Source organism: Phascolarctos cinereus, unplaced genomic scaffold, assembly GCF_003287225.1.
Source record: "Phascolarctos cinereus isolate Bilbo 61053 unplaced genomic scaffold, phaCin_HiC Scaffold_3;HRSCAF=262, whole genome shotgun sequence".
NCBI classification, from domain to species: Eukaryota; Metazoa; Chordata; class Mammalia; order Diprotodontia; family Phascolarctidae; genus Phascolarctos; species Phascolarctos cinereus.
In genome coordinates, this window is record NW_027555736.1 from 17,691,433 (window position 1) to 17,708,694 (window position 17,262).

A 17,262-nucleotide genomic window follows, 5' to 3' on the forward strand; every position below is an offset into this window, starting at 1 on the left:
CAAGAGAATGACGATAATGAGACAACATAGCAAAACTCATGCAATGTAGTGAAATTAGTTCTTAGGGAAAGTTTTATATCGCTAAATGCTTCCATAAATAAAATAGAAAAAGAGGAGATCAATTAATTGAGCATACAATTAAAAGAAAATAGCAAAAGAACAAATTAAAAATTCTCAATTAAACACCAAATTAGGAATATTGAAAACAAAAGGAAAAATTAATAAAATTGAAATTAAGAAAACTATAGATGATAAATAAAACTAAGAGCTGGTTATATGAAAAAACAATAAAATGGATAAAATTTTGATTAATTTAATTTAAAAAAAGGAAGAAAACCAAATTACTAGTATCAAGAATTAAAATGGTAAGGCTACCACCAAGGAAGAGGAAATTAAAACAATAATTAAGCATTATTTTGCCCAACTATATGCCAACAAATCTGAGCATCTTAGTGAAATGGATACATATTTACAAAAATATAAATTGCCCAGATTAACAGAAGAGGAAGTAAAATACTTAACCCCATTTCAGAAAAAGAAGAAAAACAGGCATACCTAAGCCAGGCCACAAACAATACATGGGGCAAGCCTGAGACCTTGGCATGGAAGGCCAGGGACCAGATCCCTGGCTCCCAGCATAAGAATCTTGGGATAAAGCATGTTGTGCTCCAGGAACATAGCTCAACTTTAACAGTCATGAAATAAACTGAAAAATGAGTAAGAAACAGAAGAGAGCCCTGACCATAGAAAGCTACTATGGCAACAGGGAAAATCAAAACACTAACTCAGAAGAGGAGAAGATGTCAAAATGCCTAAATGTCAAGCTTAAAAGGGGAATATGAGTTGGTCTCATGCCCAAAAAAATCCTCTTCAAAGTTCAAAAAGATTGTAAATATCAAGTAAAAAAGATCAAAGAAAAAATGAGAAAAGAATGAGTTATAAAAAAAGAGTCAAAATCTTGGAAAGGGAAGAAGAAAACTTTACCAAAGAAAACAACTCCTTAAAAAAACAGAATTGGATGGGTAGCTAGATGGCACAGCAGATAGAGCACTGGACCTGAAGTTAGGAGGACCTGGATTCAAATCCAGCCTCAGTCCAACTACTTGACACTAGCTGTGTGACCCTGGGCAAATCACTTAACCACAACTGCCTAAGGAAAAAAAAAATAGAATTGGCCAAATGAGAAAAAAAACAATCCATTGAAGAAAACAACTCCTTTAAAACTAAAATTGACCAAATGTAAAAGGAGTTACAAAAGCTAGCTAAAGAAATTAATTCCTTAAAAATTGAAATTAGACAAGTGGAAGCCAATAACTCTATAAGACAACAGGAATCAATCAAAGAAAATCAAAATATGAAAACAAAGAAGAAAAATCTAAAATATCTCATTGGGAAAAAAAAATGACCTGTAAAATAGATTCAGGAGAGCTAATTTAGAAGTTATTGAAATACATGAAGGTCTCAACAAACAAAACTAAACAAAACAAAAACAAACAAAGAAACAGACAACAACAACAACAAAAACAAACAAACAAACCTGGAAAGCATCTTCTAAGAAATTATGAAGGAAAACTGCCTTGATATCCTAGAACCAGAGGGCTTAGTAGTCATTGAAAAAATCTACCGATCACCTCCTGAAAGATCCCAAAATGAAACACCAAAGAATATTGTAGCCAAATTCCACAATTATCAGTCAATTAAAAAATACTACAAGCAATCAGAAAAAAAAAATTCAAATATCCAGGACCCACAGTCAAGATTACATAGAACTTAGCAGCTTCTATATTACAGGATGGGAGGGTGAGGAATATGATATTCCAAAAGGCAAAGGAGCTTGGATTGCAACCAAGAATCAACTACCCAGCAAAACTGAGCATAATTTTTCAAGGAAAAGGGTGGAGTTTCTTTTTTTAAAATTTTTAATTAATTTATTTTTAGTTTTCATCATTGACTTCCATAAGCTTTGGAGTTTTTAATTTTTTCTCCTCCCTTTCCTCCCTCTCCCCAATACAATATGCAATCTGATATAGACTCTATACATATTTTCATATTAATCATATTTTCATATTAGTCATGTTGTAAAGAAGTATTAGAACCAATGGGAGGTACCATGAAAAAGAAGGAACAAAACAAAACAAAACAACAAAAGAAAAGAAAAGAGAGAGAGAGAGATCAAATAGTATGCTTTGATCTGCATTCAGACTCCATAGTTCTTTTTCTGGTTGTGGACAGCATTTTTGATCTTTAGTCTTCTGAAATTGTCTTGGATCATTGTATTACAGAGAAGAGTTGCCTGTGAAATTTAGTCATCACACAGTGGAGCTGTTTCTGTGTACGATGTTCTCCTATTTCTGCTCATTTCACTCTGCATCAGTTTATGTAAGTCTTTCCAGATTTTTCTGAAGTCTGCCTGCTCATCATTTCTTATAGCGCAATAGTATTCAATTACATTCATATACCACAACTTCTTCAGCCATTCCCCCAATTGTTGGGCATCCCCTCAGTTTCCAATTCTTTGCCACCACAAAAAGAGCTGCTATAAATATTCTTGTACATTTGTATGATCTCTTTAGGATACAGCCCTAGAAGTGGTTTTACTGGGTCAAAGAGTATGTACAATTTTATAGCCCTTTGGATATAATACCAAATTTCTTTCCAAAATGGCTAGATCAGTTCACAATTCAACTAAGAATGCATTAGTGTTCAAATTTTCCCACATCTTCTCCAACATTAATCATTGTCTTGTTTTGTCATATTAGCCAATCTGATAGGTGTGATGTCGTGCCTCAGAGTTGTTTTGATTTTCATTTCCTTAATCAATAGTTATTTAGAGCATTTTTTCCATATTATTACAGATAGTTTAAATTCATTCATATGAAAACTCACTATTAATATCCTTTCACCATTTATGAATTTGGGAATGACTTGTATTCTTACAAATTTGACTTAGTTCTCTATATATTTGGGAAATGAGGCCTTTGTCATAGACACTGGATACAAAAAGCGTTTCTGGGGCACCTAGGCGGTGCAGTGGAGAACCAGCTCTGGAGTCAGAAGGACCTGAGATCAAATCTGGACTCAGAAACTTAACAGTTACTAACTGTGTGACCCTGGGCAAGTCACTTAACCCCAATTGCCTTATCAAAACAAAACAAAAAAAACCAAACAAACAAAAGTATTTTCTAGATTTTTGCTTTTCTAATCTTGGTTGCATTGGCTTTGTTTGTGTAAAACCTTTTTCGATTTAATGTAAACAAAATGATCCATTTTGCATTTTGTAAGGTTCTCTCTTTCTCTTGCTTGGCCATAAATTCTTCCCTTCTCCATGCATCTGACAGGTAAACTATGCCTTGCTTTCCTAGTTTGCTTATAGTATCAGCAAAAAGATGTACTTTCAATGAAAGAGGGGACTTTCAAACTTTGCTGATAAAAAAAAACAGAATTGAACGAATTCAATTTTCAAATACAATATTCAAGTGAAGCATAAAAAGTTAAACAGGAAAGACCAAAAAAATTCAATAAAATTGAAACTGTTTTCTCTACACAGGATGATACTTGTAAAACTTTAGAACTCTATCTCGATTATGGTATTTAGACAAAGTATACAAAGACAGAGGGTGTGGGTATAAATTGGCTTTGATATGATGAAATAAAATATGAGGAGTGAAAAAGGATTATATAAGGGGAAGAATTAAAGGGAGAGGCAGAATAGAGTAAATTACATCACATGAAGAATAAAAAAAAGACCCATTACAGTAAAGGAAAAGAAGGAAAGGGTTGACCATTGTTTTAGCCTTATTCTCATTGGATTCAGCTCAGAGGGAATAATATACATAGAAATTTATCTTAACCTATGGGGAAATAAGAGGGGAAAGGGGAAATAAAACTGAAAGAGGGTGGGGCAGATTTAGGGAGGTGGTGATCAAAAATTTATGGCTATTTACTGCTACTCTACCATCTTGGCTCCTGGAAGTCTCCTCTCTAAATACTGATTGCAAAAGTATTGTTTTTGACAGTATTTTTTATGTCTCTTTTGCCAAGCTGTTGAATCTCTTTTTTCAATAATTTTCTTGTACTCCCCTCATTACTTTTCACAATTTTTAATCTACCTCTCTTATTTATTTAAAAATAAATTTAAAGCACTTCCAGGAAATATTTTTGGAAATGTGTCCAATTCATATTTTTCCTTGAGGATTTGCATATAATTACTTTGATTTAATGCTCTTCTTCTGGATTTGTATCTCGATCTTCCCTGTCTTCACAGTAACTTTATATGGTAAGGTTCCTTTTTCTTTTAATTTTGTTTTCTCTTATTTTAAAGTTTTTTTCTTGACTTTGAACATTACGTTAAAGTTTTACTCAGCTCCTGGTGAAAAGGGGGCATTGCCTCAAGCTTCAGATATTTTTGCACTGCTATTTTCAAACCCAGTTCTGTGGATCTGAAAGTTTTCAGTTCTTCCAAAGTGTTACAATCTAAGTAAATATGTGGTCAATGCTCTCCTGGTCTTTACTCTGGCTCAGGACACTTGACATCTACTTCTCTGTACCATGGAGCCATGTCAAGGACTCCTGCTCCTCTCTGGCCCTTAGTGCTCTAGCTCCCTCTGACCTGTTAAAAGCAACTTGGGCACTGCTCTCCTGTGGTGACAAATGATAGTGCTACTCCATGCCATTGGCCTGAAACAAGGACCTCAGCACCACTACAAGAGACCACAAGCACTTCTCTCTGTTGTGGAACTATGACCAGGCCTCCTGCTCCTTTGCAGCCAAAAGGACTGGTGTGTTAGTATTCTTTTTTACTCTGGGATTTCTGACTCAGAATTGTGTAGTCACAATGTAAGAAGTTCCTACACCCAGTGCCAGTAAAGTGTCTCTTGTTATCTTCTGACCACTTGTGCTACCCACTACTGTCTATGTGCTGAGAGTTCTTGAAACTGCTGACCCGATGACAAAGCTATTCCCAAGTTGAGGCCTCAGGTGCCTGCACTACCTACACTGAGCTTCCAGGGCCCACCATCACTCCAGTGACGTAAATCTTTCCTATTAACCTCCTAGGTTGTCTTGTGCTCAAAAATTATTTCACCCCTATCTTTTGTTGGTTCTGGAAATCAAGAATTTAATTTTAGGTTTTATTTTAAAGTTACATAGATAATTTGAGAGGGTCAAGTGAGTTTCTGTTATTCCATCATCTTGGCTCCTTTTTCTTCTGTTGTTAATATTTTTCCTATTCATTTATCTGTTTATATTCAAAGTATTTGAGTTTTCTTCTTCTTAACATCTTTTGTACATCCAGTCCCCCCCCTCCTTATTTTCCTCATCATTTGTTATTGCTAATTCCTTCTCTCTCATTGCCATTTCCTTGGGGACTGGTTCTCATAGCTTTTCAGCCTCTTCCCACACTGGAAAATTCATGGTTGACCACCTTAGGTCTCTTCCACAGGTGATTTTGGGTGATTAGAAGTGGCTTAAGCTAGATGTTCTATTTTTTTTCCCTCAGGCTTAATAGAGTACTGCACAGCTTCCCATGTTCTGTGTACTATGTTCATGGCTTGTCTTGTTTCTTCTCTTCCTCAATTCTCTTGCACAGTACCAGTAGTTTGGAGATTTTTTTTTTCTGGCACTGGTAGTTCAGACTTTTGAGCAGTCATGTTTCTAAGTTTCAGCCCACACAGGCTTTTGCTCTTGGAGAGCTTTGGCCAAAGTGGGCTGTTGAGGCTAGAGGAAAATTGCAAGGCCAGGATTGGAGATTCCACAGTATTAAAACAGGGTAAGAAGGCCAGGTTACAATGGTGGATTTTTATGGCTGCCTGTATTGTGTCCTTGGGTCTGGTAGTATAGCTTCTCTGCCAGTCATGAAACTGGCATGGGGAAGGGGTTCTGAGTGAGGTCTGGGTCAGTGAGCATCCATTCCTTGGGGATTTTTTGTTAGTTTTTTGGTTTATCTCCTTTGGAATTCTGGCTGTCCTGGACCACAGAAATAGGAGAAGGCACACAATTTCTGTTTTGGAGAGTTTCTAAGGGTCATGGGGATCAAACAAAATGTTTATCCTGCCACCTTATTCTTCACATGACTCAGAGGTTCACTAGGTGCTCTATAAGTGATTATTTCCTTCCCATGCCTTCTCTCTCAAGTCTTCTTTAGCGTATGCATACCTTATCTCTCCAACAAAACCTTCATGTTTGTAATCTCCATCCTTACCTTCATCTCCTTACTTCACTAGATTCCTTCATGACCAGCTTGAATTCCAATGAATATAGGAGGCTTCTTTGACCAGAATCCTCAGCTATTATCATTTTTCCTTTCAGATTGCTGTTATTGTCATTGTTCAGTTGTTTCAGTCATGCATAACTTCATGACCCCATGTAGGGTTTTCTTGACAAACTGGAGTATTTTGCATTTACTTTTCCAGCTCATTTTTTTTTTTTTTCAAATGATGAAACTGAGAGAAACAAGGTGAAGTAACTGGCCCAGGGTCACAGAACTCGTATCTGAGGCCATATTTGAACTCAGGTCTTCCTGACTCTAGGCTTGATTCTCCATCCACTGTGCCACCTAGCTGCCCTGCAGTAAGTTAGTTTAGAATCAAGAAATCCCATGGTTTGCCAGCATAGTGGGAGAGTGGCTAATGCCAAGCCCCTGAAAGGAAATTAATTGGTTGTGGGAGAGGATAAGAAGAAAGTCACCTTTAATGCAGAAACTGATTAATCTTGTGTGATTCTAATTGTGGCTCCACAATATTTGAGTTATTTCTTTCTGGAAGCTTACAATATTTTCTCCTTGGCCTGGGAGCTCTAGAATTTGGCTATAATATTTCTGGGAATTTTAATTTTGGGATCTGTTTAAAGGAGGCGACAGCGGATTTTTTCAATTCCAATTTCAGTCTCTGGAAATAAGAAAATGGGACAATTTTCCTTTATAACTTATTGAAATACCATGTTTAGGCTCTTTCTTTTTTATCATAGCTTTCAGATAATCCAATAATTCTTAAATTATCTCTCCTGGATCTATTTTCCAACTTAGTTTTATTTGTTTTTCTAATGAGGTATTTCATATTTTTTTCATTAAATTTTTACTTTCTTTCATTGTTTCTTGATGTTTCATGGAGCCATTCTCTTCCAAGTGTCCAATTCTAATTTTTAACAAATTATTTTCTTCAGTAAATTTTGTATCTCCTCTTCCAGTTGGCTTATTCTGCTTTTTAAGGTGTTTGTCACTCAATTTGAACCTTTTCTTAAAGTTGGGGCTATGTTCACTTGGGGCTGGGGAGACACTGTCTCAAGAATTAGGCATTTTCATGCTACTGTTTTCAAAACTTGTTCTGAGGGTCTGTAAGTTTTGGGTTCTTTCAAGGTTTTGTGATCCAGAGAGAGGTGTAGTCACTGCTTTTCTGGTCTGAGCTCTGGTCTTTACCAGGAAAGGTCCCTGCTTTCCTGCAGCCACAAATATTAACACTCCCTTTGGGCGAGGAACTGCGAACTGCCCCCTGCTCTCCTGCAGCCATAAGGGCTAGTGCTCCTCTATGCCTTGGACCTGAGATTAGAGTCCCTGTTCTCTTGTGACTGAGCATAAGGTCCTCTCTGCCCCACAGCTGTGACCCAGAACTCTGTATGGCAGTGAAGCTGTCAGTCAGCAGCACCTACTCACAGTGCCAGCAAAATGGCCCTTATAATCTTTTTCTGCCCACTTGTCTGATCCCCTTACTGTCTCTGGCTGAGAGCTCCAGAAGCTACTGTTGTTACTGCTGAAGCTTCTTCCAAGGTCTCATGCTGGTGCCGCTGTTGTGTGCACTCTAGGTTAGCCTCCACCCCAGTGGCACAGATCTCTGCTGCCAACCTCCTAAATTGTCTGGGGTTAGAAAAAAAAATCCCACTCTGAACTTTTATTCTCTCTGCTGCTCCAAATGTTGATTTCAGGTGTTATTTTAAAGTTGTTTGGAGGGAAATGTCTGAAGACTATTGCTAATTTATTTCCTATTCTCTTCTACTGCCTTTCAAATGTGTTTACTAAACATTTTTTCAGTAATATGTTGTATGTGTCCCCCCCTTTTCTAGTCAGCTTGCTACACTATCATTTGCAGTCTCCATTTTATTTCTTTTATAATAATTTTTTTGTGCTCCATCGCTCTTGTTTCCTCTGCCAATATTTGTATTCTTTCAAAACTCATTGACAGGGGCTGTGTAGTCACTTCTGCTAACTCTATTCAAATCTTAAGATGAGTCCATCTTCCCTGTGGTGCTAAGTCCAATCAAGGGGAGTTAGTGAATCTGGTTTTTAAACTCTTTCCTTAATTCCAATGCAATTCAATAAACAATTATTAAGTGTTCACGACATTCTAGGCAATCTGCTAACCACTGGGGGATATAATTAAGAAAAAGAAGAATAGTCTCTGCCTTCCAACAGGTTATAATTTAAAGGGGGAGATAATACACAAAAGGAAGCAGGAAAGTGATGGTCAGGCAACGTGAGGAAATACCAAGCCCCTGGCACAGGGACCTCTTGTTCCATCAAACTTAAACCAGACAGGGCAGCAGATGTAACATGGAGTGAGCTGAGAATCCACTTTCTGCCCTCTCTAAAGGGAGAATTTATAACAGGTTTAGTACTCTGCCTTCCAGCTCTCCAGAGGGGAAAGGAGGCTGAGGGACATTGTGTCAATCAAGGCTTGAGTTAGCAGAATGACGATGAGTTTAGAAGTGATGAACTTACTCTAGGAGGGGTATCTTTTTCTGTGGAATTGAAATCAGGCATAGCAAAAGATATAAAGTAGAAATCTTTACTTCTCATGTGTAATGTACCTATCATCAGTATTTCTAGGAGCCACAGGACTATTAATATAGAACTATTCAGAAATATTTTTTAAAAAGAACCTCCCTTAAGAAGAAAAATGAGTTGATGAGGTACTTTTTGGAAACAATAAGCAAGGGATGAGAAAAGCATCTTCTTTTAGTAGTTAGTGACTCCCATAAGGGATTTTTGTTTCCCTTGAAATATAGGGAAGTATCTTTTCACAGCCACTGTCTTAACTATCTCAAAAAGAAATCTACATTTCTTTTGTATATGTTTGGACCTTTTCTTTGCATTTGTGGAAAAAAAATATCAAATCAAATCAGACACTTTTCAGGGTATAAGGAAAAGTAGGAATATTTGCACATTTGAATCTATTTCCCAGAGAAACTGCCAGCTTGTGAGAAATAAACACATGGTTGTACTTTGTGGTATATACTGTGAAATATTCAGTCTGATGACAGAGGTGTTGAATAGTCAGGAGATGCAGAGTCAAAAAGAGTGAAGATAAACCTCTGTGAGAACAGCCAATTCAAAAGAGGTTTGAGTCTTTTAAAAAAAATTGCACTTTAATATTATTTTATTTCCCCCAATTATAGGTAAAGAAAGTTTTCAACATTCATTTTTCTAAGATTTTTAAGCTCCAAATTTTTCTGCTTCCCTCTCTTCCCTCTTTTCTCCTCAAGAAAGAAATCTGATATATGTTATACACATAGAATCATGGTAAACATATTTCCACATTAGTCATGTTGTGAATGAAGAATCAGAACAAAAGGCAAAAATCATGAGAAAGAAAAAAAGTGAAATACCATGCTTCCACCTGCATTCAGACTCCGTATTTCTTTCTCTGGATGTGGATAGCATTTTTCATCAAGTTATTCTGGAATCATCTTGGATCATCGTATTGCTGAGAAGAGCTAAGCCTAGCATAGTTGATCATTGCACAATCTTGCTGTTACTGTGTGCGATGTGCTCCTCGTTCTGCTCACTACACTCAGCATCAGTCCATGTAAGTCTTTCCAGGTTTTTCTGAAATCTGCCTGCTCATAATTTCTTATAGCACAATAATATTCCATTACATTCATGTAACACAACTTGTTCAGCCATTCCCCAATTAATGGGTATCCCCTTAATCTTCAATTCTTTACCCAAAAGTTTATATTATTGTTCAGTTAGGAAAGGTAGATTAATGTGAACTAAATAATGAACATATGCCCTGGGCTTCTCATGTTACAATGGATTTGTGGCCTCACTGATTTGGGGAACCATGCAATTGACTCGTACTTTTTCATTCTATGTGACTACGATTCTTACCATCATATAAACAGTCGAGTTAACCGAGCATGGCAGGGCCCTTCTCTTAGATCTCATGGAAACCAGTTAAAAATGCAAATCATCCATTCATTATGTCTAATCAGCAGTTCGTCTACTTTTTTGGTCATTTCTTCTAATGTCACCCCTTTTCTTGAATTATTGTTTAGTGTTATGCTTACTCATTCATACTATTTCATTTTATTTTCATGACTTTTAAATGAAACTCTATTTGAATATCTCAGAAATTTTGACATTACATGACTTGCAAAAAATATAGCATCACTCAAATACTATTTTTGGGGGGGACTTGTTTTCTTCAGTGTGCTTTTTTCCAGTTGGCCAATTGTATTTTTTAAGGGCTCTTCTACCTCTGTCATTTGATTTTTAAAATCCCTCTTGAGCTCTTCTATGGAGGCTTTTTGGTCTTCAGAGCAGTTCATATTCTCTTTTGAGGTGCCAGATTTGAATTTGCTGACAATATTTTCCTCTTCAGAATTTCTGCCTTGATCTTCACTGTTCTTATAATATGAATCTATGTAACATTTCTTTTTGCTCATGGTGTTTGCTTATTTCCTGGCCTTTAAAGAGATTGAGCTCTCCTGCTGGGGAACAAAGGGCAGTGACCCAAGTTTCTTGTGTTGGGAGCCTAAGGATTGGTCACTGGCTTTGTGTACTGGGGCCTCTGATGTTGGCAGTTAGAAGCTGTAGAGTTCTGGCAGCTCATCTGGTGTTGGGCTGGAATCGGCAAGGCTGGAACTCTAGGGCAACTCTAGGTTGCCTGCTCTTTCTTTCCTTTAGCTTTCTTCAGCTCCTTTCAGATGGATGTTGCAGGGAGTTTATCTGCCTGGGGCCCTTTGTAGTGCTGCTTCCCTTATTTTTGCTGAGGCATTAGGAGATCTGGTTGCTGTAGAACGTCGAGGCACCTGGTGGTTTTCTGAGCTGGTTCCTACCACTTACCCAGCCCTCACTGAGGCACTCAGGGGTCCAGGTGTTGGTGTTTGCCTGCTCCACTATCTGAGTTTCAGGATCTCCTTCTAGTATGGTGAGGTGGGGCTTTCTGCTAATTTGCTGGGATGCCTCTGATTCAGTACTACTGCCCTTTCCACAAGGCAAGAGGGGCCTTTCCCAGTAATCCCTCAAGCTACCTGAGCTACTGGACTGCTGCACCCCATCTTTATTCTGGTTTAGCTGTTCCAGGTTTTTTCCTGGGGCCTCAAATTTTTTTTTTTTAAGAGGGCATTTTAAAAGTTCAGTAAAAGCAATGAATAGTTCCTCAAAAGCAATGTACCCTGCTCTCTCTCTCTGTTCTATTCTGGGTGTAACTTATTTTCAAATTCAATAAACATTTGGTAAGCTTTTATTATATGCCAGATACTGTGCTAAACTGTGGGAGTACAAATAAGAAAAAAGAAAGATGGTTTTGCCCTCAAAAAGCTTATAACCTAAGGAGGGAAGACAACACATACAGGAAAACTAAATGCACTGGTAGAAGGAAGAAAGGACACCAGGGTATACTCAAAAAGAGGGTTTCTTGTTTTGTGGAATTCAGACCAAAATGAGCTGCTGATAGAAAGTAGAATGATCTGCATAATTCATACACGGGCTTGGATATTCTATCTTTATGGATTAGCAATCCCAATTCCTGTAATAATGGGGAAAATATGAATTATGAATGAGTGAATAAAGCAGTTTAAAGTAATTAATATTGGAAAGTGCTGTTTCAAGTTTTAAGGTTATAAATAGAAAAGTAAGGAACTCAATTATTAAAGGAGAAAATAAATATCAAAAATTTATGTACAAAAGTCTTTGGGGACAAGAAATTTCTTTTATGGGAGACCTTAAAATCTATGGCTATAGTACCTACAAGAGCTCTTACAATACTCTATTTTCACGAGAGTTACTTTCCAGGATTATGTCTTCAGACAATTGGCGTCAAGCATCGTTCTTTTAAAGACTCTTTATATCAGAGTTCTGGTCTGTCTCTATCATCAACTAAGGGGAAATAGTAGTCATGCTAGAAGTGGTAGATTGACTTACTTGGCACACTTGCTGCCATCTCTCTCTCCCTTTCCTTGAAAGAGAGAGACAGAGAGACAAAAGAGAACGAGAGAGAAAGAGAGAGAGAGAGAGAGAGAGAGAGAGAGAGAGAGAGAGAGAGAGAGAGAGAGAAACAGAGAGATGGAGACTCAGAATCAGTGAGATAAAGACTAACACAATGACCAACAGAAAGAGATGGAGTCAGAGATAGACATACAGAAAAATATAGAGAAATAATAAGAAAAGAAGTGTAGAATCAAGAGATGCCTTTGTGTACACCGGTAGTGTGATCAGAAAAATAAATGAGGTACACTGGTTCAGATAATTAGATGGAGGACCAGGATCGCACAGTGTCATGTAAATGCTGAATGGTTAGTATACCCTAAAGGAGAGGGTGGTCAGCAGTATGAAACACTGCAGAGAGGACATGAAGACTTAGAACAAAATCTAGGAAAACTTATGTCAAGCCACTAAAAAGATTAAGTCTTTTCTGCACCTTAGAAGCTTTTTCCTTCCTCCAAACAAAATTACTAACCAAGTACCCATTTGTGAAAAGAAAGATCATGTCTTCTGAGTCTTAGTGTAAATGGATAAGTAGTTGAAAAGACCATCATAACAAAGACTACTTGATCTAGATGGACATATTTATACAATCATTCAAATCAGAATGGAAATATGATTGGAGATGAGTTCTGATTGAAAGAAACCATCAAAAGTGCAGGGTTCTGCTAAATGTCAAGAAGATGTTGATTGGAAAGAAGAAATAGAAATGTCAAACTTAGATGAAAATGTCGATCTTGGAGGAAAAGTGCCCCCTTTTCCATATTATTTGCATGGCGTGTTTATAGCTAATGGAGATTTGCTGAAGGAGAAAAAAAAATCAAAGAAGAAGCTTTCAAGAGTAACTTATATTTAGTATAACATATTCATTGAATAAAATTTGCATTTGAGGTCAAGATTTGCTTTTTAAAGTTTATAGTTTACTGCTCTTACAAGCTTCCCTGATCAGTTTTGTTGAAAAGTGTTTGAATTTGTAAACAGAAGCATTGAAGCTTTCTTCTTTTTTTCAACAGTATTTTGCTTTAAAAACAACCTGAAATGGAAATAATTGATAAAAGTAAAGAAAACAAAAGAAATATAGACCAGACTGCTAACTATAGGAATTACAAAAAAAAAAATAATAGTGATAGAAATATTTTCTCCTTCATTATATTATACAAAAGATAAATGACTAGAAGGGACTGTAATTATTATTTCCATCAACCATTTCTTTCTTTCTTTCTTTACAAATGAGGAAAGTGAGGATCAAAAAGGTGACTGATTTTCTCAATATTGAACAGGTGGTAAGTAGCTGAGCTAGGACTCTGGTACAGAACTTTTGATTCCAATTCCAGTAATCTTCCCAAGACTCCACTCTCTGTTTCACTCATGTAAGAATTCCTACGATAATGAATCTGACAATACATTCATGTATTAGCATGGAGTTTTGTGAGTGGTCTATACATCCTGTACATCCTACCATGACTAACCTTCTGGAGATAAACTCTTTTGGACTTCACTCTATGGGCCTCAGAGGGAAAATGTAGTATGTCAGTGGAACTCTGGACCAAGTATTTTGACATTGATACAACCTTTCATATATTACATTCAATGCATACAGTGATGTGCTGGTAAATTTTTAACAACTGACTGTCTGAAAAAAGCATTTATAACATACTTTTAAAATTAAATCTTCATTATTAATTTTCTCCATCACTTTCTTAACTTGAGAAAATCAACAAAATGATCAATCCAACCCTGATATTTTGCATTTGCTCATGTCTCAGGTGAAAATGTATATGCTGAAAATTTAACAATCAGATCTAACACCAGTTTAAGTAGACTTCAGCACACTTTCTTTCTTGAGATTATTTTGCATACATTTTTGTGCTTACTTATATGTCAGTACATGCAAGTTTCATCTTCCCACCCTGGTACAATAACTCAATGAGGGCAGAGACTATTACGGTTTTTTTTTTCTTGTGTCTATACCATTCAGCCCAGCATTGCCTGGTACACAATGCATAATCAATATGAGCTGGATATAATCATTCCTCTGACACAGTCATTAAGAATCAATGTGTGCTAAATGACACAGGGAAATCTTTAATAGGAAAGAAATGAATCAGATGAATAACATATATCTTTTCTGTATTGATAAACTTAAAATTACATGCTTAAAATGCTTCTGTTTTAAATCATGACAGTATAGTTAGTTGTGTCATTAAAATTAATGATGCATAATCATCAGGCACTGGATTTTGTTTGAGAAGTCCTGGGGTTCAGATCCTCTGCCTTAGACATTTAACAGCTCTAGAACCCTAAGAAAGGCATTTTACTTCTTATTGTTTCAATTTTTTCATCTGCAAAATAAGGACAGGGGTTGAGCCTTCAATGCTAAATCTTATCTATGATCCTATGACCTTATAAAGAAGTGGCATTTTTAAAAAATTTATTGATAAAACTTTAATTCAATCTTTTAAATTTTAAAGTTTTTTTCATTCATTGATTCTTTCAACATCATAAAAATTCTGTGGATTGCTCCATTGTGTTCTAGTTGACCAAATTGGCTTTCCTCCAAGGAACTTAGCACAGGGACAAGCTTATAAAATATCCTTTCACTCTGAATAAAGTTAATATCACTTCTCTCTTTAGATGTTTAGAGGTGACTATTTTTAACTCCCAACAACAGTCTTTTTTAAAACTTGATTTCTGAAGGTTTTTTTTTAATATTGCACTTAACTCATTTTAAAGGTAACTTTTATATTCAGAACCCAATTTCAGGCATTTAAAAAGGCATTTCCATGGGCATTTTAGGCACAATTTGCTGGTTCCTTATAGGTTAACTTTAAATAGTTTTGGGGTATGAAAGGCAGCATGAAATAATGGCTAGAGGGATAACCTTGTACTAAGGAAGAATTAGGTTCAACTTCTTTGTACATATGATCAACATTACCTCATGGAAAGCACTTACTTCTCAGTGCACCTGGAAACTTTCTAAGAATGTAAATTATGGAAGAAATACTGATCTGATTTAGAGGAGAGATTTTCCATACCATGAAGTGTTTCAGTAAAGGAGTCATTTCCTGATGCCTCAACCTCCCCCAACAAAATGTCCCTTTAAATGATAATATATTTAATTATTTTCAAAAATGGGGATTCAGTATCATTCTGTTCAGATCATCATAAAATGTCAAAGTGGCAGTACATATGACCAAAAGTATATGAAAAAAAGAAGTGATGTATGTATTACATATGTATGTGTGTATGTATATATATATATATATATATATATATATATATATATATATATATACATACACACACACATATATACCACATAAATATGTGCATACACATTTGAATATGTATGTATATATGTAAATTATATTATATGTGTGTGTTATGTATATTTCTGTTGTTGGAAATTTTGAAATGATTTTTGGAGACTTTGGAAGTCCTACAGAAATAATGCATTATCCCCTCCCCCAAAAGTAAATAACAAGGGGAAGCAAGACACAAAAGCTTATTATAAAAATACTTTTTGGAACTCTCTGCACATGACTAGTAGTCAAATTATATGAATATATATGTGCTCAGGAAATATATATTTATGTATTACAAATATAAATATATAGTAAATTTATTACATATTCATATACACATACATATGTCTGTATATTCTGAGTTAGAACCATGAAGACACTAGATTTTCAGAGTGAATAAAATCTTGAAGGAAGAGTACATGTTTTTGAAAGAGGAAACTTCAAAGACTCCTGAAATGCATTGAAATACATGAAAGAACCTGGCTCACGTTGATCTGGAACAATTGGTTACTCTTATGAAAAGTTAGAAAACATAGATATCATTGGCATTTGCTGAATAAGCTGCAGTTTTCCAAAGAACTGGAAAATATATATCCTTTTGGTGATATTATCCCCCATTATAATAGCATTCAATTTCCTGTGTTAATAGGGCTTTCTTCTATTTTCCCCATTTTGTTATTTTTCTAAAAGATGTCTTAGATCAAGATTGCTTGCTTTCTTAGCTTTGTAATTAAAGCACATTGGTTCAGAGCAGAGTTGAAGAACAAAAACCATCCATTGATTCAGTGATATCTATTATAACAGTACCCTAAATTTTTCAGAAATTGAGAATTATTGAATTTCAGTGCTAGAGGGGAAGACAAAAGTCATCTAATCCAACATATATCTGAAAAAAAATATTCCCACTGTGATATATTGTGTGATCATTTGAACTTTTATTTAAGACTTCTAGTAAGGGGGAGAGGAGGATCTCTGCCTCCCAGTGTAACCCATTCCATTTTAGGATACTTCTTACTAGTAGTTTTTTGGGGGGGTTTGTCCTCAAGCCTCAAATTGCATTTTTAAACTCTGTGTATTGCTTCTCAACCACCTGCAACTAAGCTGAATATGCCCCATGCCTCTGCAGCATGATAGTCTTGAAATATACAACGCTACCAGTCCTCTTCTCCAGGATAAATATTCCTAGTTTATTCAGTTGGTCCTTACATGGCGTGACCTAGGAGACCCACACCACTATTGTTGCTCTCAACTCCATGATCTGCAGCTTATAAATATCTTTCCCAAAATGGGTTCCCCAGAATTGATTATAATCTTCGATATGCAGTGCAGAACATAGTAGAACTCTCACTTCCATACTCAGAAATCATGTTGAAGAAATCATATTTAAATTAAAATTGTGTGGTCTTATTCTTTAACTATGTTTACCAGGAATTCTTATACTTTAATAAATATGTGGACTTGAACTAAGGAAGACATGAATACAAATCCTGCTGCTCACCCTAGTTGTGTGGGCATGCAAAGTCACTTAAATGGCTCAACTTCAGTACTCTCTTTTCTAAATGGAATGCTTTGGACTAGATGACATTAAAATTTATTTTTATGTTAATGATAATAAAATATTAGTTTTTGTCAGCATATGTGATTGGTCCATGGATTCAGAAATTCTTCTGTGATTAATCAGTTTATTTTTTAAAATCATATATCTTTTCAAACATGAGCTATTTATCTTCTCTTTCCATCCCTAATGGGGGGGGGAACACA